Source organism: Geotrypetes seraphini, chromosome 12 (genome assembly GCF_902459505.1).
Source record: "Geotrypetes seraphini chromosome 12, aGeoSer1.1, whole genome shotgun sequence".
Taxonomy (NCBI): Eukaryota; Metazoa; Chordata; class Amphibia; order Gymnophiona; family Dermophiidae; genus Geotrypetes; species Geotrypetes seraphini.
Window position 1 is genome coordinate 93,429,641 of NC_047095.1, and position 20,179 is coordinate 93,449,819.

A 20,179-nucleotide genomic window follows, 5' to 3' on the forward strand; every position below is an offset into this window, starting at 1 on the left:
TCAATGCTACCGATCCAGGGCAAGCAGTGGATTCCCCCATGTCTTTCTCAATAACAGACTATGGACTTTTCCTCCAGGAAAACTTCAAGCCCTTTTATAGATATATTAAAGGAAAGAAACCAGCAAGGGAGGCAGTGGGTCCTCTAGACGACCAAGGAAAAAAAGGGTCAATTAAAGAAGACAAACAGGTTGCTGATAGGTTAAATTCATTCTTTGCCTCTGTCTTTACAAATGAGGACACTACAACAATGCCAGAAACAAAGAAGATATTCGCCGGAAGCATAGAGGAGAGGCTCGCAACAGTGGGGTTGGACATGATATACTTTCATATTGATAGACTTAAAAGTGACAAGGCCCCTGGACCGGACGGTATTCACCCAAGAGTATTAAAGGAACTTAAGATAGAAATAGGAGAACTATTACAATCCTTAGCTAACATGTCAATCAGAACCGGGCAAATACCAGATGACTGGAGGATAGCAAATGTCATCCCAATTTTCAAGAAAAGATCAAGAGGTGAACCGGGAAACTATAGACCTGCAAGTCTCACATCGGTTCCTGGGAAGATAATTGAAGCACTAATTAAAGATACCATAGTACAACACCTGGAAGAGCACAACCTAATAAGTGCTAGTCAACACGGCTTCAGGAAAGGGAAGTCATGTTTGACAAATTTAATTCAATTTTTTGACAAGGTGAACAAGCAAATCGACAGTGGAGACCCGGTGGACATAATTTACTTGGACTTCCAGAAGGCGTTTGACAAGGTCCCGCACGCAAGGCTTATGAGTAAATTACTAAGTCATGGAATAGGAGGAGAAGTGCACAGATGGATCGGCAAATGGCTAGAGAACAGAAAACAGAGGGTGATCATAAATGGGAAATTCTCGGATTGGGAGAAGGTGACTAGTGGCGTGCCCCAGGGCTCGGTTCTTGGGCCCATCTTGTTCAATATTTTTATAAATGACCTTGAGGAGGGAACGACGTGCAATATAATCAAGTTTGCAGATGATACAAAGCTATGTCGGGGGGTTGGCTCTCCAAGGGACTGCGAGGATCTTCAGAAAGATCTGAATCAGCTGGAAAAATGGGCGATAAAGTGGCAAATGAATTTCAATATAGACAAATGCAAGGTGATGCATCTGGGAAAGAAGAACAAAGAACATGAATATAGATTATTGGGAGTGACATTAACCGAATGCGAACAAGAAAGGGACTTGGGGGTCCTGATAGACAGAACCCTAAAACCATCGGCTCAATGTGCGGCGGCAGCAAAGAAAGCTAACAGGATGTTGGGCATGATTAAAAAGGGGATCACGAGTAGGTCGGAGGATGTCATAATGCCACTTTACAGAGCAATGGTCAGACCACATTTAGAATACTGTGTCCAGTACTGGTCTCCATACCTCAAGAAAGATATAACTCTGCTGGAGAGAGTGCAGAGGCGAGCCACGAAACTAGTCAAAGGTATGGAGAATTTGAGCTACCAGGAACGCCTCAGAAAACTGGGACTGTTCACCCTCGAAAAGAGAAGATTGAGAGGGGATTTGATAGAGACTTTTAAAATATTAAAAGAATTTGACATAATAGACCAGGAAGAAGCATTACTGACATTTTCAGACGTGACACGGACAAGAGGTCATAGCCTGAAACTGTGTGGCAGCAGGTTCAAGGCAAATGCCAGGAAGTTCTTTTTCACACAGCGAGTGGTGAGCGCTTGGAATGCTCTCCCAGAGGAGCTTGTGGAGGAGACTAGTGTTCAGGGTTTCAAGCGCAAGTTGGATGCACACCTTCTTGCAAATCATATCCGGGGATAGGGAAACCCGAGTCTCCAACAAGGAGCACCTAACTGGGCCTCCGCGTGTGCGGATCGCCGGACAAGATGGACCTAGGTCTGATCCAGTGAAGGCGTTTCTTATGTTCTTATGAATTTGTCCAAACCTTTCTTAAAACCAGCTACGCTATCCACTCTTATCACAACCTGTGACAATGCATTCCAGAGCTTAACTATTATCTGAGTGAAAAAAATATTTCCTCCTATTGGTTTTAAATGTATTTCCCTGCAACTTCATCGAGTATCCCCTAGTCTTTGTAATTTTTGACAGAGTGAATAATCGATCCACTTGTACCCGTTCCACACCATTCAGTGTTTTGTAGATTTCAATGTTATCTCCCCTCAACTGTCTCTTTTCCAAGCTGAAGAGTCTTAATTTCTTTAGTCTTTCCTCATAAAAAGGAGTTCTATCCCCTTTATCATGTTGGTTGCTCTTCTTTCAACCTTTTCTAGTGCCGTTATATCTTTCTTGAGATAAGGAGACCAGAACATAAGAACATAAGAAGTTGCCTCCGCTGAGTCAGACCAGAGGTCCATCTCGCCCAGCGGTCCGCTCCCGCGGCGGCCCATCAGGCCTATTGCCTGAGCAGTGGTCCCTGACTATTTCTTTAACCTACCTCTACTTCTATCTGTACCCCTCAGAACTTAATGCAATACTCCAGGTGAGGTCACATCATGGAGTGATACAAAGGCATAACATTCATTCTTAGTCTTGTTAACCATCCCTTTTTAAATAATTCCTAGCATCTTGTTTGCTTTTTTGGCTACCGCTGCACATTGGGTGGAAGGTTTCATCGTAGTGTCTACAATGACACCCAGATCTTTTTCCTGGGTGTTAACCCCCAAGGTGTACCCTAGCATCTAGTAACTGATTTGGGTTATTCTTCCCAATGTGCATCACTTTGCATTTGTTCACATTAAATTTCATCTGCCACTTGGACACCCAGTCTTCCAATTTCCTAAAGTCTGCCTGCATTTTCTGAGCTGCATTTTCCAAACTTAGGGTAGGGGTTCATAGTGTTAGGACAGGGTTCACAGGAGGTGATGAAAGTGAAGTGACCCCTAGTTATCTGTTACTGAAAGCTCTTGATGTTGTTGCCCCAGTTCCTGTTCAGCTGGTAAGCTTTAACGAGTCAACAGCAATTCCTACCTGCCAATGACTTGGAAGCCCCTCCTCTGTCACATCTTGCCCTCTGTCAGAACTTCCTGTTTCTACCTGGGTGGGATGCAACAGAGGAGAGGCTTCCGGGTTAGCGGCAGGCAGCTGTAGAAGTTGCCGTTGACCCATTAAAGCAAGAAAGAACATATTTGTGAGTGGGGTTGGGGGAGAAAGAAATATGTTGAAGGAGAGATGGTACATGGAGAGAGAGGGATAAATGGACATAAGGGTGGAGGGGAAGGAAATATGATGCATGGGGGAGAGGAAGATATGGACATAGGAGTGGAGGGGAGGGAGAGATGGTGCATGGGAGAGAGGGGGAAATGGACATAAGGGTGGAGGGGAAGGAAATATGATGCATGGGGGAGAGGAAGATATGGACATAGGAGTGGAGGGGAGGGAGAGATGGTGCATGGGAGAGAGGGGGAAATGGACATAGGGGTGGAGGGGAGGGAAAGATGGTGCATGGGGAGAGAGGAAGATATAGACATGGGGTAGAGGGGAGGGAGAGATGGTACATGGGGGAAGGAAGAGAGATCTTGGAGCTAGAGAGTAAGGGAGGGAGAGAGAGACATGTTGGACATAGGAGTGTATGAGAGAGAGAAAGAGAGCTTTAGCAGATGGAGAGGAGAGAAAGAAGTATACTTGTTGGATCCCGGATCAGAAGGGAATGATGGATAGATGCTGGATAATGGGAATGAGGAATGGGAGAGAGCAGGCGAGAAGAGAGAAGAGACAGAACAATGTTAAGTTAGGGAGGAAGAGGGAGCAGATGCTGGGCTAGAAGGGTGGAGGAAGAGAACTTTTTTACCCTCCCCTTATCAGTCACTGGCACTGTTTGTTTGTTTAAAGCTGATGCTTCACACTGCTGACGTTGATCAGCTGATCCTTATTTGCTCTGGTGCAGTGGTGGTATTGCCATGAAATGCTGGCTGTGTTGGATTAGATTCATTTGCACTGTCTGCCGTTAAGCTAAAGTTAAGCTACAAAGAAGACATCTAAAGATAAGTGCTTTCTGCTATACCAGATGGTTTTGTTTAAAGCTTTTAGAATATGAGTTTCACAATTTTTTTCTGAAAGTGGATATCAAAGAGTATGTTAAGTGTTTGCTGCCATTAAACACTGGTGTTTGACTGGAAAGTAAAATATAAAAGCAGAGAGGCTTTTCGGCCAAAGATTGATAAAGGGAGAGCTGAAACTTTTTTCTGATTCCCCCCCCAGGCTTTTCCTACCCTGCTAAAGAGATTTCAGAATATGTATATATACCCATATCACATTAAAAATCATATCTCATACCCCCTTATCTACCTATTGCGACGCTTTGTAAATCTTGGGTCAAACAGTTTAGGAGAAAATGGCTCATTGCTTTAAAAAGGTTGCTGACTCCAACCCTAGCCTTTTCCAGATGTGCTTGCCTGTCTGGTCGTAGTCTGTGGTTCCCTTGGAGACCCAGGTGCATGAGCTTTTACTCCAACTGCCAAACACTCTGTGTAGTTCTGAATGCTAGGTTGCCCTTCCTACACCAGTACACAACATCCAGCACTGATCATTTTAAAACTCTCAGCTTGCAGTTCTGAGAAATACATAGATGCACCTCCTTAATTTAATTTAATTTAATTTATGTCTTGTATACCGCTATACCGTGAGGTTTTAAGCGGTTTACAAAACAGATACAATAAATAAAATGAATAAAGATGGGTACTTGGAAGTTCCCTAACTGTCCCGAAGGCTCACAATCTAGCTAAAGTACCTGAGGAACAATTAATGAAAAGTAAAAATATAATATAAAAGACAGAAATAGAGATAGAGACGAGAATATGAACATTCTAACAAGAATTCAATAAGTATATTAAATTAGGATTAAATAGTAAAGGTAAAAATAAAAATAATACAAATAAAAATAAAGAATATAAGATAAATACAATCAGCCAATATGATCTGATGAAAATGATCAGAAAGATTACATGCCAGTCTAGACAAATGGATCAGAGTCAGAGCAATACCAAATTGCAGGCTAGTCAAATTGGGTCTGATTCAGAACACTGTCAAAAACAGGCTTGACCTTTGGATCGGAGGTACGGCAATGCCAAATGCAGATGAGTTGTAAGGATCAGGTGACCATTGAAACAGCCGGATAGCCGCCTCTATCAACTCGATGTATCCACTGCCTTAAACGACCAACGGCTGTCACCTAGGATCCCAGGGTCCCTCCAACGAATAAAGCGACTTTCCGGGCAGAACAGCTGTTTCCTTGGCTGCGCACGCTGGAGATCCCTCTGCGGCCACCCTCTCCTTGATAGCACCGCCTCCTAGCCCACTCCGATATGCCGTCCTCCTCCCCAACAGCTCTTCCACAAATGCAGTGAAACGGAAGTACGCTGCTGTCGGCACGCAGATACAAGGAGCCGAAACCAGACGTCTCTCATCCTCCATGAAAGAAGCAGGACCCAATCCAACATCACTCGACCGCCACCAAGGAACCAGTCGAGCCGCAGGTAAGATGCCCCCTCAGCTGTTGAACCGGAGCAACTGTCAAACTGTAGAATCAGTGAAATGAGCTTAAAAACAAATATAAACAAGAATAGAAGTCCCAAATGAAAGTAACAAAAACAAAAATAATACCAGTGAAAAAGAAATTCAAAAGAAAAAGAAATAAGGCAAAATAGAAACAAAAACAAAAATAGGATGAGAGAGACAGCACAGTTGATGACCTAACTGGCCGCCATCTTGTTAGATGCATACTATTCACTTCAGTGCATACTATTTGCCAAGGGCTACACATGTTTTTTGCGGTTTCACCATATTCATGATGGTTTTTAATAGAAAACAGCGAATAACATATGAAAAAGTTAATCACAGTTTTTCTGTATTCGTGGGTCTGTTAATTTCCTATCACGGCTAATAAGGAGGGAGAAGTGTATATTTACCCCTGATGCAATCTGATGGCAAAACGTGCCTGGTAACATGGTGTAACTACTAGATGTTCTTAAATTATTTTTTCAACCACCGAACCCCATTTTGTCTTTTTTGGGGCTTTTGTGCACACATTTCCCTTCAAGCACAGACTTATTTGGTTCTAAATTATGATTTGCAAAGTAATTTGTATCCATGCTGTAAGATGAAGTTGGGCGTGTAACCACAGCTCTGACACCCTTATTAGCTGTTTTGAAAGATTATAAAATGACGTTTTAAGCTCTGTATGGGAAGTGAATTTAAATTTTTGGCTTTCCTCCCCAGCCCTTACAGGTCTACTGGGACGATCTGATAATTGGTTTCTTCCATTCAGTTTGTTTGGGGAAAAGAAAATCCAAAATAAGTGGATGGAAGAAGTTGCTGTATTTTAGATGTGTGTGACTCCACTGATTGTTTTCTTAGAGGTTACATAATGCTGAAGGGTAAGGTGCCCTGTTTGCAGCTTGTGTTAATTATGTTTGTGTATCTATGCTTGATAAAATTAGTTAAATTCTAACTAGAAATCAGTCTTCAGATGATTCCAGGAGCTTCAGCCAGAAAGCTTCAGGAGAAGGATGCAGGAGTTCAGGCTTCGAATGCTGCAAACAGGCCAGATTTTTTAGAATATCCCTAATGAATAGGCATGAGAGAGATTTGCATGGATACCACCTCTATTGTATGCAGATTTCATGCCTATTCATTCGAAATATCTTGAAAACCTGGCTCGTTTGCGGCACTTGAGGCCTGCTACATAGGATGAGGCTTTCAGTTGTTTCTTTTTTTTTTTATATATTCTTTATTCATTTTGAAAACTTACAGCAAGCGTACAGGAATATATCATTAGTAACAACAATAACACTTGTAATTCTCATATAATTCTACAAACATAAAAATTATATCCTGTCCCACCCACCTTCTTTCAAATATTATAATCAATTATATCATAAATATAATATAAACACATAATATAGTGAAATTTCCAGAAAAACTCCCTCCCATCCCCCAATATGTATATATATTCATCCAAGGAAAATGATGTTTACTCCTTACAATATCGTTCCAATGGCCCCAGATCTTTATAAAATGATTATAGTTCCCTTTCTGTATTGCAATTGCTCTTTCCATCTTAAAAATATGGCATACCAAATTCCACCAAAATGTATAATTAAGATTAGTATAATTTTTCCAGTTATTTTTCCAGTTATTGCTTTCAGTTGTTTCAATGTTGAGAGCACAGAGTCGCTTTGAATTCCTTCATTTCATGTGCATCATGGTCCAATGTGGGCTGGGGTTCATTGTGGATGCAGGTTGATGGTTTCCTCATAGGGTGCGCTATTATGTTCTGTGATTGATTGCGTGCATTCATCTGGTAAATGAATTGATCCGCCTGACTGTGACACTCAGCAGCGGTCAGGAATACACAAAGCTTTTGTTGGTAGCAAGAATGTGTGATAATTTTGATATGATAGTATTAACCAGCCCTTTTTTTTCCTGTCTGGTTGTGTTTAGCTTTGGTAGTATTGAACCTATTTAGGCATAGAGTAGTGGTCTCAAACTCAAACCCTTTGCAGCGCCACATTGTGGATTTGTAGGTACTTGGAAGGCCTCAGAAATAGTTAATGTCTTATTAAAGAAATTACAGTTTTGCATGAGGTAGAACTCTTTATAGTTTATAAATCTTTCCTTTTGGCTAAGTCTTAATAATAATATTGTAATTTATAGCTAAAGAGATCAAGAAACTGTTTTATTTTACTTTTGTGATTATGATAAACATACTGAGGGCCTCAAAATAGTACCTGGCAGGCCGCGAGTTTGAGACCACTACCCTAACCCCACTCCCAAGAATAACACCTCTGCTGAATGCAGGTAGAAGTTTATGTGGTGTTACATAACATTTGTGTATTTGTCCATATACAATACAGTATCACTCAGTCAATTATTAGGAATTGCAAATGATATAATTATAGTAAGGTTTTACAATGAATATTTTATTCACATATTTAAAAACTTCTGGAAGATTTTCAGCTTCCTGTGAAACAACATATACAGATGGATGTTGAAAGCCTAGATGCTAAAATCCACAACGCAAACCCCATAGCACAACAGCAGAAAGCTATCTAACTAATGCTCAAAGCAAATGACCTTCAAGTTTGGCTATGATTACCTTATTTTTCTCAGGGAAACCCTGGACACATGACCCCGCCCAATTCCACCTCCAGCCCCGCCCCCCATAAAGCCTCCTCTCTTTTTCTGGACAAGTTCCATCCGCGTCTGGAGGGCTTGGGAGCATGCATGGGTGTGACATCTGCTGGGTTTTGGAAAGTCCATCTGGGAGCCCAGACAGACAGTCCTCTAAAAAAGAGGACATGTCTGGGTTTTCCCGGATGTCTGGTAAGCCTACATTTGGATAATTTGCACTATTAAACTGAAAGCAAAGGAAGGAACATGCCTGGCGCGTGTGCACAAATGTTTTATGGTAAGTACAGCTCTTGTGTGCATATCTAGACAAAACTGGAAGTGCAAGCACCCACTGGTACTGTTCTTCCGCTCCTTTAAATATGAGCTTTCTAAATATTTGTTTCCACTTAAATTATTGAAAGGATCATGTTTAAAAACAGGCCCCTAAGTGTGCTTTCACTTTCACTTTTGATTGGACTCTCACATGTGTTTGTTGTTCATTATCAGTTGCATGACTTTCCTTCAGTTTCCAAAATAAGACAAAACTGGCAGCTTAATGTGAGAAATTGTCAGGAATTATTCTCCCTGAACCCAACACTGCCCCTGAGCTATCGGGACGTTTTCAGTGTTGTAGACCAGTGTTCTTCAACTGTTGGTCCGTAGACTGGTGCTGGTCCACAGAAATTTTCTGCCGGTCCACAGGGCCAGCACCTCCATCGAGCCCAAGAGATTGTTCTGTAGCCACCGGTCCTCGGTACGATCAATGCGGTGTCTTCGGGCCGGCTCCTGAGTGCTGCAGTGCACAAAGCCATGGGAAGTGGCTCCTACCAGCGGTCTGCGCCTGATCCGGAAGCCTTCTCTCTCTGACGTCGCAATGTCAGAGGGAAGGCTTCCAGATGAGGCGCATGAGGAGCCGCTTCCCACAGCTTTGTGCAATGCAGCACTCAAGGAGCCGGCCCGAGGACATTGCGTTGATCGCACCGTGGAACGGCCTGAAGCTAACACCGGGGGCCAGGCCAGAAGGCAAGGCACATGGAGGGAGGGAAACAACAACGGTAGGGGAAATGCTTTTTTTTTTTTTTTAGTGATTTTACATCTGCTGTCTGTTCAGGAAGAAATGCATTTGTTTCTTTTCGTCTGGGATTGTACTGCTTGCAGAGTCTTACATCTTAGGGTTTGTTTGTGAATATTAGTACTTTTAGTTTTTGGTCCTGCATTTGCATGGGGTTATCTGTTTTCTGGTAGAAATGAATGTTGAAAAGCATAAAGTGTGCTTTGTGTATTTTAATTTTGTGGTTAGCCATTATGTGTTGTTAATACGATTATATCAGTGGTCTCAATTTTAAACTCAAACCCTTTGCAGGGCCACATTTTTGATTTGTAGGTACTTGGAGGGCCTCAGAAAAAAATAGTTAATGTCTTATTAAAGAATGAGGTAAAACTCTTTATATTTTATAAATCTTTCCTTTTGCTAAGTCTTAATAATAATATTGTAATTTATAGCTAGAGAGACATATGATAAAGAAACTGTTTTATTTTACTTTTGTGATTATGATAAACATACCGAGGGCCTCAAAATAGTACCTGGAGGGCCGCATGTGGCCCCTGGGCCACGAGTTTGAGACCACTGGGTTATATTGTATGTGTGTGTATATGAAAAATTAATGTAAAAAAAAGGTGTTACAATTAGTACTATTGTGGGGGCGGGGTCTGGGGTGGAGATTGGGTGGAGATGGGCACGATTTAGCCCAGTGTTCTTCAATTGTCAGTCTGCGGACTGGTGCCGTTCCACAAAATAATTATTTTATTTCCGCCAGTCCATAGGTGTCAAAAGGTTGAAGAACATTGTTGTAGACCATAATTTGCTCTGGGCAGTGCAGTGCTGCTGTCCAAACATTGAGAAGGAATTGAGTTACCAGACGTACAAGGAAAACCCAGGCAAGTCCTCCTCTTTTTTTTTTTTTTTTTAATTCCTCCTCAGACAGATTTTCCAAAACCCAGCATTTTGTCCAGGTTTTGGAAAGCCCAAATGAGCTCCGCCCGCATCTAGATGCCGTCACACATATCCGCGCATGCTTGAGGTCCTTCAGACATGGCCGCAGCTCGTCAGGGAGGAAGACGAGGCTTTGAAGGTGCGGAACTGGGCAGGGATGGGGGCGGGGTCATGCATCTGGGTTCTTGAGGTTCCAAATATGGTAACCCTATGAAGAAATAGTTAGCTGACCTAATTTGCATCCATTTAAATGCATTTGATACAATTTGCGGCAATGTTTAGCGCACAAGTTAATATCTGCGCTCCAGTTCTTTGAGCATTCTGTGCAATAACGTACACAAATCAAGTGCTAACTGCTTCTTAACGCCAGCATTGGTTTTGAACATCTCCCCATAGTTTGCAATTATTCTAATCCTAAAGCCCAAATGAGCTCCGCCCGCATCTAGATGCCGCCACACATATCCGCGCATGCTTGAGGTCCTTCAGACATGGCCGCAGCTCGTCAGGGAGGAAGACGAGGCTTTGAAGGTGCGGAACTGGGCAGGGATGGGGGCGGGGTCATGCATCTGGGTTCTTGAGGTTCCAAATATGGTAACCCTATGAAGGAATAGTTAGCTGACCTAATTTGCATCCATTTAAATGCATTTGATACAATTTGCGGCAATGTTTAGCGCACAAGTTAATATCTGCGCTCCAGTTCTTTGAGCATTCTGTGTGCAATAACGTACACAAATCAAGTGCTAACTGCTTCTTAACGCCAGCATTGGTTTTGAACATCTCCCCATAGTTTGCAATTATTCTAATCTTGTTTGGGACAGTTTCCAAGATGATTACAGATCATTCAAAATGCTTCAATTAAACTCATAAGGAAAGCCAAGAAATTCGACCATGTAACACCTCTCGTTAAGAAAGCGCATTGGCTCCCAGTTGCTCACCGCATAACATATAAATTAAGTCTGCTGACTTTCAAATCTCTTCTTTATTCAACTCCCGCCTTTATTCATAGATTATTGACTCCACATACTTCTCCAAGATTACTCAGGTCTACCGAGCAACATCAATTTATAGTTCCCTCACTCATAAACATTAATACATGGCGGCAATTCATCTTTTCTGTCACAGCCCCCCCAAATATGAAATTCCCTCCCTATTTACATACGGGAAGAATGCAATTTAGACAGATTCAACAGCAAGTTAAAATGCTTTCTTTTTTATGTGTAAATCTTTTTATTGAGCAATGACAACAGCAGGTATAACCATAGCAGAAAACAAGGTTTACAATAACAACCAACTACCACGGAGGACTGGACTCTGATGTCCTCCACGATCCAGATCAATATCCCAACCCCCCCCCCCCCCCCAGACAGAACCCCACCCACCCACCCCCACCAAGAAAAATATACCCCAACACCCAAACAGGGGGAGGAGAAACGTCAAATAGAGATATGCCATTACATTTGGAGTCTATTCAGGATATGGCTACGACTCGCAGGGGACAAAATGTTCAAGTATGGAGTCCAAATTTGATAACTAGAAATCTAGATTAGGAGCCTTAATTGAATCTTAGTTCCCAATTTTTTTAAAAACCCACTGCTCTCCCCCCTCCTATTGTTTTTTCCCTTACTTGTCTTATTTACTATCAATAACTTGTATTTCTTTCCCCATTTTTTTCCTTTTGTATTATATGTTTTGTCAGGTTAGTCGTATTTATTTGGTTTGTTTCTGATTCCCTCAGAAACTTTGTAATTTTACTGTTTTTGTACATCACTTAGAATTTTGAATAAGCGATTAATCAAATCCATAATAAACTTGAAACTTTGATATGAAAGGGATTGTTCAAAAGTTCTTTTGTATCTTACTTCCTTGGGTCTTAGAAAATGAAATGCAAGTTGAATTCATAAGGATCTATTATTCTGGCTCAACAGAGGTAGCAACAAGTGCACTGTATAACCTGTACTCTAGGGGGAATTCTGCTCCCCCAAAATTGTAATTGCTTTTTTTGTGTGTGCAGAAATCCTGCAACCTAAAGGCTGGTATCTTCAGGCAGGAAATAATCCACACCCCGCCCCCATTTCAGTTTCCTGTGCATTTTCCTGCAGACTTCTACCCTATTCCCATGACACACAACCCCCTCATACACTTTTTCCACATACACATTCCATACACCTTTTCCAGCCCCCAACAGCCCATCCCTCTATCTTCCAGCCCACAGGCTTGAGTCAGATTACCCTGCTTAGCACACACACAATCTTTTTCTCAGCCACCCTTCCTGCACACAGCATCCACACACTATCCATCTTTTTCTGGGTCCCTCACTCCCTGTTCACACATACAGTGGTTACCGATGGAATTTAGGATCAAAAATTTAAGATCTTGATGTTTACACGTCGAGCACTATTTCAGTTACAACCATCATATCTTTCAAAGTTATTTTATGCACCAAGGCGTTTATTATGATCTCTGAATAATAATAGGGAAGTCATTCCTCATATCTCGAAGGCTCATCTTGCCTCAACTAGAGATTGTGCATTTTTTTATTTAGTTCCACGGTTATGGAATAATCTGCCTATTGAATTGAGAAAAGAAGAGTCATACATAAATTTTAAAAGACATCTAAAATCACATTTTTTTTCAAGTGGCTTTTTTAAATTGAAGAAACGAGTATGGGACTGCAATCTGTATTTATGTAGTTATTGATTTTTTAAGAAAATTTTCAGTTTGTATTAATTTAATTAATTTGTGATATTTTTTTAATTGTCATAGGATTGTATGCATTTAAAAAAAAAAAACCTTTTCATTTTTCTTTCCTATTTTGGAATGGAGTTCTTTTTCTAATTATTTTGAAATATATATTGTAAACCGCTTGGATCCTTTTTTGGCTATTATGCAGTATATAAAGTTTTTAATAAACATACACACATTTTTTCTGGACATCCCCCACCCCCACCCTTTTGCACACTCACTGGTCCAGTGTGGTAGGAAGAGGAGGAGCTGTATATTGGCCTGCTTTCTGCTTCTCTGCTATTCTGGACCTGACTTCTCCTTGGACCCACAGGGGCCGCTTAAAGAAACATGGCTTAAAGAAACTGCCGGGGACCACGGTGGCAGAGAAGTGGAAGCAGCTCCTCTTTCTACCGCACTGGACCAGTGATTGTGTAGGAAGGGCTGGAGTCAATTTCCGGCTGTCTGTCTGTGCTGCTCTGCATGAGAAAAACTGAATCCTGTGCAAATAATGCTTTGCGCAGTAGCGCAAAATTCCCCCAGGGGTACAGCCTGGCGACTGACCTTTTTAACAATTTGAAAATCAAAATGCATAATTTAAAAGCAATCCACACATTTGTAGGGAGCCAGTATGAAATTTGAAGCAACAGAGTGTCTGTTATGTCTTCAAATTGAACATAGCACTCGCATAGCTGTATTTTGCAACATCTGTAACTTTTTCCGCCCAAAAGTGCTGAACAGTCGGAATAAATGACATTACAGGTAATCCTGTTTTAATACTGACTGACACCTGTAATAAGATTCTAAATTGATCACATTCAGAAAGGATGTTTAATTTGTCAAAATTTTCATAAAATCAAAAAAGATTCTTTACTAAGGTTATTCGCCTGTAGAATAAGAGAACATAAGAACCTCATATGACCTCATTAAAAAAAAATTTGTCTTTCGTCTATAGAGACCATATTTACCTATGCGGATGACATTTTTATCTTATTGGAAGTTAAACATGATCTCAGTGACCTGGTTACATGTATAGATAGCTGGATTTCCATTCTCCAGAGTTGGGCGAATTCCATCCAAATGAAATTGAATGCCTCAAAAACCAAATTGCTTTGGATTGGACCTAGACTAGAAATTCTCTCTGTTAATGTTGTACTGAAGTCAAGTATCACATTACAACTTGACTTTACCTCTAGAGCCTTGGGTATTATTCTGGATTCTTCTCTTACTTTTAGTGACCAGATAAATTATTTGGCAAAGAAATGTTTTTTCAGTCTGCATATGCTGAGAAAAGTTAGGTCACTATTCTATCAGGAACATTACACACTATTGGTACAGTCCACTGTGCTTTTTCAATTAGACTATTGTAACTCTGTTTATTTGGGTATTAAACAGGGTAGTTTAGATCGACTCCAGTTGATACAGAATACAGCGGCTAAACTTATTTTTGGAAAGAGAAAGTATGATCACGTATCCCCATTGTTGAGAAAACTTCATTGGCTTCCGGTTCATCACAGGATACAGTTCAAGTATGTATGTGTTGATTTTAAATTCCTATATGGAATATTTGATCCTTCAATCCCTCTTAGTTGGAATGCTATTAGATCTTGCCATTCAAAGATTACAATAATCTATAAATTATCATTTCCATCTTTAAAAGGACTTAAATGTGCTGGGTAGCTCAGAAAATCTATAGCATTTAAATTGGTAGAAATTTGGAATAGACTTCTAGATTCTTTAAGACTATTAGCTCAATTACATCAATTTTGAAAAAATTTAAAAACTTAGTTGTTCACACAATAGTTATCCAAGATTATTAGCTGACGAACAGTAATTAAGTATATTTTATTTTTAACCTTTAACGTCTATCTAATCTTAACTAATAGTATCCTTTCTATACGGTTCATAGACAACAACGCGGAAGACAAAGGCATGCGCCGACAACTGAGCGCAAGACGGAGGCGCGCGCTGAAGAAAATTACTGTTTTTAGGGGCTCCAACGGGGGTTTTTGTTGGAGAGCACCCCCAGTTTACTTAATACAAATCGTGCCAGCGTTGTGGGGGTTTGGAGGGTTGTAACATAAGAACATAAGAACATAAGTAGTCGCCTCCGCCGGGGCAGACCAGAGGTCCATCCCGCCCAGCGGTCCGCTCACGCGGCGGCCCATCAGGCATATTGCCTGAGCAGCGGTCCCTGACTAATTTTATACCTACCTCTACACTTATCTCTAAACCTTCCGCTACTCTTATCTGTACCCCTCAATCCCTTTGTCCTCCAGGAACCTATCCAGGTCTTCCTTGAAACCCTGTACTGTGCTATTTCCTATCACGGCCTCCGGAAGGGTGTTCCATGTGTCCACCACCCTCTGTGTGAAAAAGAATTTCCTTGCGTTTGTTCTAAACCTGTCCCCCTTCAATTTCATCGAGTGACCCCTTGTTCTTGTGGTTTCTTTCAAATTGAAAAATCTGTCCTTGTCAACCTTTTCGATGCCCCTCAGGATCTTGAAGGTCTCTATCATATCTCCTCTGAGTCTCCGCTTTTCCAGGGAGAACAGCCCCAGCTTCTTCAGTCTGTCAGTGTATATAAGGTTTTCCATACCCTTAATCAGTTTAGTTGCTCTTCTCTGGACTCTCTCAAGCATTGCCATGTCCTTTTTGAGGTACGGTGACCAGTACTGTACACAGTATTCCAGATACGGGCGCACCATAGCCCGGTACAGTGGCAGGATGACTTCCTTCGTTCTGGTCGAGATACCCTTCTTAATGATACCTAACATTTGGTTTGCTTTCCTCGAGGCTGTGGCGCACTGTGCCGACGCCTTCAATGTCGTGTCTACCATCACTCCCAGGTCTCTTTCCAGCTTACTGACCCCTAGCATTGATCCCCCCATTTTGTAAGTGAACATCGGGTTCCTTCTCCCTATATGCATGACCTTGCATTTCCCCACGTTGAAGCTCATTTGCCACTTTTTCGCCCATTCTTCCAGTGTCGTAAGATCCCTTTGGAGATCCTCGCAATCTGCCGTGGTTTCAACCTTGCTGAATAGTTTGGTGTCATCTGCGAATTTGATGACCTCACATTTTGTTCCTGCCTCCAGGTCGTCAATAAATATGTTAAACAGGAGCGGTCCCAGCACTGACCCTTGAGGGACCCCACTCGTGACCCTTTGCCAGTCCGAGTTGTGGCCCTTTACACCAACCCTCTGCTTCCTGTCTGCCAGCCAGTTTTTGATCCATCGGTGGACCTCCCCTCGCACCCCGTGATTCCATAGTTTCCTGAGCAACCGCTCATGTGGTACCTTATCGAAGGCTTTCTGGAAGTCTAGGTAAATTATGTCTATGGGTTCACCTTTGTCCACCTGGCTATTTACCCCCTCAAAGAAGTACAACAAGTTTGTGAGGCACGATCTACCCTTGCAGAACCCATGCTGGCTCGACCTTAGCTGTCCATTTTTTTCGATATGATCACAGATGCCGTCCTTAATCAGCGCCTCCATCATCTTTCCCGGGACCGATGTGAGGCTCACCGGCCTATAGTTTCCCGGGTCGCCCCTTGAACCCTTCTTGAATATGGGCGTGACATTAGCTATTTTCCAGTCCTCCGGGATCTCTCCAGTTTTTAGGGATAGGTTGCATATTTGCTGAAGTGTCTCTGCTATTTCATTCCTTAATTCCTTGAGCAACCTTGGGTGAATGCTGTCTGGACCTGGCGACTTGTCGCTCTTTAGCTTGTCTATCTGCCTGAGGACATCCTCCTGGCTCACCTCTAGTTGGACCAGCTTGCTATCTTGATCTCCATTTTCTGTTTCCTCTGGTTCCGGAATGTTGGATGTGTCCTCCCTCGTGAAGACCGACGTAAAGAAGTCGTTTAACTTGTCAGCTATTTCTTTTTCCTCCCTCACTACTCCCTTTCTATCCCCATCATCCAAGGGCCCCACTTCCTCCCTCGCTGGTTGTTTTCCCTTTACGTACCTGAAGAATGATTTGAAATTTTTTGCCTCTCCCGCTAGTCTCTCTTCATATTCCCTCTTTGCTCTCCTAACCACTCGGTGGCACTCCTTCTGTCTTTCCTTGTGATCCTTTTGGTTGGCCTGCGTTTGATCCTGTTTCCATTTTTTGAACGATGCTTTCTTGTCACTGATCGCCTTTTTTACAGCAGCCGTTATCCATGCTGGGTTCTTTATTCGATTTTTCTTGCACTCTTTTCTGAACCTGGGGACGTACAGGTTCTGTGCTTCGTGCACCGTACGCTTGAGCAGGGTCCAGGCGCTTTCTACGGACTCTATCTTCCTTGTGCTGCCGTTGAGTTTCTTCCCCACCATTTTCCTCATTGCATCATAATTCCCTTTTCTGAAGTTGAGCGCTGTTGTTGTGGTTCTTTTCACCCTGGATGATCCCAGTTCTAGTCTGCACTGGATCATGTTATGATCGCTGTTCCCCAGTGGGTCTAATACTGCTACTTCCTTTGCAGGTCCCCCCAGTCCACTGAAGATTAGATCAAGAGTAGCTTCTCCTCGTGTAGGTTTTGTGACCAGCTGCTCCAGGAAACAGTCCCTCGTGGCTTCCAGGAATTTGGTCTCTCTCACGCAACTTGAGTGCCCGATACTCCAGTCAATCCCAGGGTAGTTGAAGTCCCCCATCACCACCACACTTCCATTCTTGCATACCTGCCGCAGTTCAGTCTCCAGGTCCCGGTCGATTTCTTCCGATTGGCCAGGCGGACGATAGTATAGACCTAATTTGATGTCTGCTCCAGATCCTCCTGATAGCTTAACCCATATTGATTCCAAGCCGTCCGCCCTTACTGCTGTTTCCATTTTGGTTGAGGGTATGGAGTCCTTTATGTATAGCGCTATTCCTCCACCCTTTTTGTGTGTCCTCTCTCTCCTGTAAAGTTTGTACCCTGGTATGACTACATCCCATTTATTGTCATCAGCCCACCACGTTTCTGTGATTCCAATTATGTCTAGGGCTTTTTGACTGGCTATAATTTCCAACTCTCCCATTTTGGCCCTGAGGCTCCTCGCATTTGTGTAGAGGCAATATAGGTCCTGATTTGTCGCCCGCCCTGCTTTTTTTTTCCATGGCTCGGCGCTCCCACCTGGCTTGCCTTTACTCGGTCATCCACCTCCCATGGCGTGTCCGTTTTGCCCCCAGCCAGTATCCCCTTTTTTGGATGGTCCCCTGGCTCCCATTGTACTCTCTCGACCCTGCCTGTTAGATTCATTTGGTCACTGGGCCCCTGCATTGTATCTGTGGGCCCTTTTTCTGAAGATTTCCACTCAGTCCCTTTGTCCAAAGGTTCCCTCTCAGTCCCTTTGTCCAAAAGTTTCCTCTCAGTGCCTTTGTCCAAGATTTTCCTCTCAGTCCCATCTGTGGGTCCCTTTTCTGAAGGTTCCCACTCCGCCCCTTTGTCCAAAAGTTTCCTCCCAGTCCCTTTGTTCAAAAAGTCCCTCTCAGCCCCTTTGTCCAAGAGTTCCCACTCAATCCCTTTGCCCAAAAGTGTCCACTCAGTCCCTTTGTCCAAGAAGCCCCTCATAGTCCCTTTGCCCAAGAATTTCCTCTCAGTCCCTTTGTCCAAAAGATCCCACTCGGTCCCAAGCTCTCTTTTGCGATGTCCTTGTTCAGTATCATTTTTTGATACCAATGTCCGGTGTGTCGAGGCCAGATCGACTTCCGGCTTTCCCCTACTCCTCAGTTTAAAGCTAGGTCTATGGCGTTTTGGATGTTTCTTGCCAGCAGCCTCGTCCCAGCCGTGCTCAGGTGCAGTCCGTCTCTCCTGTAGAGCTTGTTCTTCCCCTAGAAGGTCGTCCAGTTTCGAACAAAGTGGAAACCCTCCTCCTCGCACCATCTCCTCAGCCATCCGTTCATTTCTTGTAGTTCGCTCTGTCTCCTTGTGTCTGCTCTCGGTACTGGCAGGATCTCTGAGAAGGCTATCCTCCTTGATCTCAGCTTTAGTTTCCACCCCAGGATCCTGAACTGCTCAGTCAGTGTAGTCCGGTTGAAATTTTTCCTGCTGACGTCGTTGGTTCCAATGTGGATTACAACTGCCGTCTCCTCCGTCTCGGCTCCCTCCAGGATTCTCTCAATTCTGCTGATGACGTCCGTTGTTCTTGCCCCCGGGAGACATGTCACTAGTCGGTCCTCCCTCCCTCCGGCAATGTGACTGTCCACTTCTCGCAGGATTGAGTCTCCCACTACAACAGCAGATTTCCCCTTCCTCAGGTGTCTCTCTGGTCTCAGGTCCGTGTCCTCCGGGCTCTGCTGGATCTCCGCTGATCCTTCCGCCAGGTCCTGTTGGGTACCATCATCTGCTTTTTCAGACCCTACGCAAGGTCCCACTCCCATGGTGTCTGGTGGATCCTGACCTCCAGCTGCCGGTTCCCGTCTGATACACTGGTGGTCCTGTGCCTCTGCCATCTGCCAGGCCTCCTCTATGAACTTCTCGAGCTCTCTGACTTGTTCTGTGATGTGGCTCTCTCTGGTAGTATCCTCCGTTTCCCCACACTGTTCCTCTATGGTGCAGAGTCCCTCCAGCTCCTGGACTCTAACCTGTAGCCTTCCGACCTCCCTCTTCAGGCTATCCAGTTCCTGGCATCGATTGCATATGTATGCCCGCCTTCCAGAGGGGAGGTAGTCATACATATGACATGCGATGCAGTATACTGGGTAGCCCTGCTGGATTCCTGCAGCCTCCATTTCTCTGTTTTCTTTCCTATGTTCTGTAAGAGAAGAGAGAGAAAGAGAATGAGAATGAATAGAGAATAAATTAGAGAAAATGTACCTCAGGAATTTCTCTACTGGGCTGCCTGTGCTCCTGGCTCCTCCCTAAGGCACCTCCGCAAAGCCGCGCGCCGAACGGCTGTGCGCCGTTTGCTCCCTGCCTTTTAAGGGGGAGCCCGGCTGAAGCCGCTGACGCGGTGTGGGTGGGCGGAGCTAACTCTCGCCCGCCCCTGGCTCACCGCGTCCCCCTCGCCTTCCTCTTCTCCTGCTCGCCGCCGCTGGAATCTGCAGCGAGCCTTGTAGATTCCTCCCTCGCCTGGTGCTGGTCTCCTGGCCGCGGCTCCCTGCCTTTTAAGGGGGAGCCCGGCTGAAGCCGCTGACGCGGTGTGGGTGGGCGGAGCTAACTCTCGCCCACCCGTGGCTCACCGCGTCCCCCTCGCCTTCCTCTTCTCCTGCTCGCCGCCGCTGGAATCGGCAGCGAGCCTTGTAGATTCCTCCCTCGCCTGGTGGGGTAACCCCCACATTTTACTGTAAACTTAACTTTTTCCCTAAAAAAAGGGAAAAAGTGAAGTTTTCAGTAAAATGTGGGGGTTACAAACCCCAAAATCCCCCACAACGC

General features: G+C 43.7%; 1 protein-coding gene across 4 annotated transcripts in view; it reads left to right on the forward strand.

The window, feature by feature from the left end:
- The window catches only part of C12H1orf21 (chromosome 12 C1orf21 homolog), a 610,172-nt gene that overhangs the window by 138,144 nt on the left and 451,849 nt on the right, over positions 1 to 20,179 (forward strand). The window contains exon 2 of one of the 4 annotated variants that reach the window (XM_033916057.1): positions 9,941 to 10,061. The exons of the other annotated variants lie outside the window; for them this stretch is intronic. The gene's annotated coding sequence lies outside the window, so the exon portion shown is untranslated. The remainder of the gene's footprint in view (positions 1 to 9,940; positions 10,062 to 20,179) is intronic. 4 annotated transcript variants of the gene reach the window in all.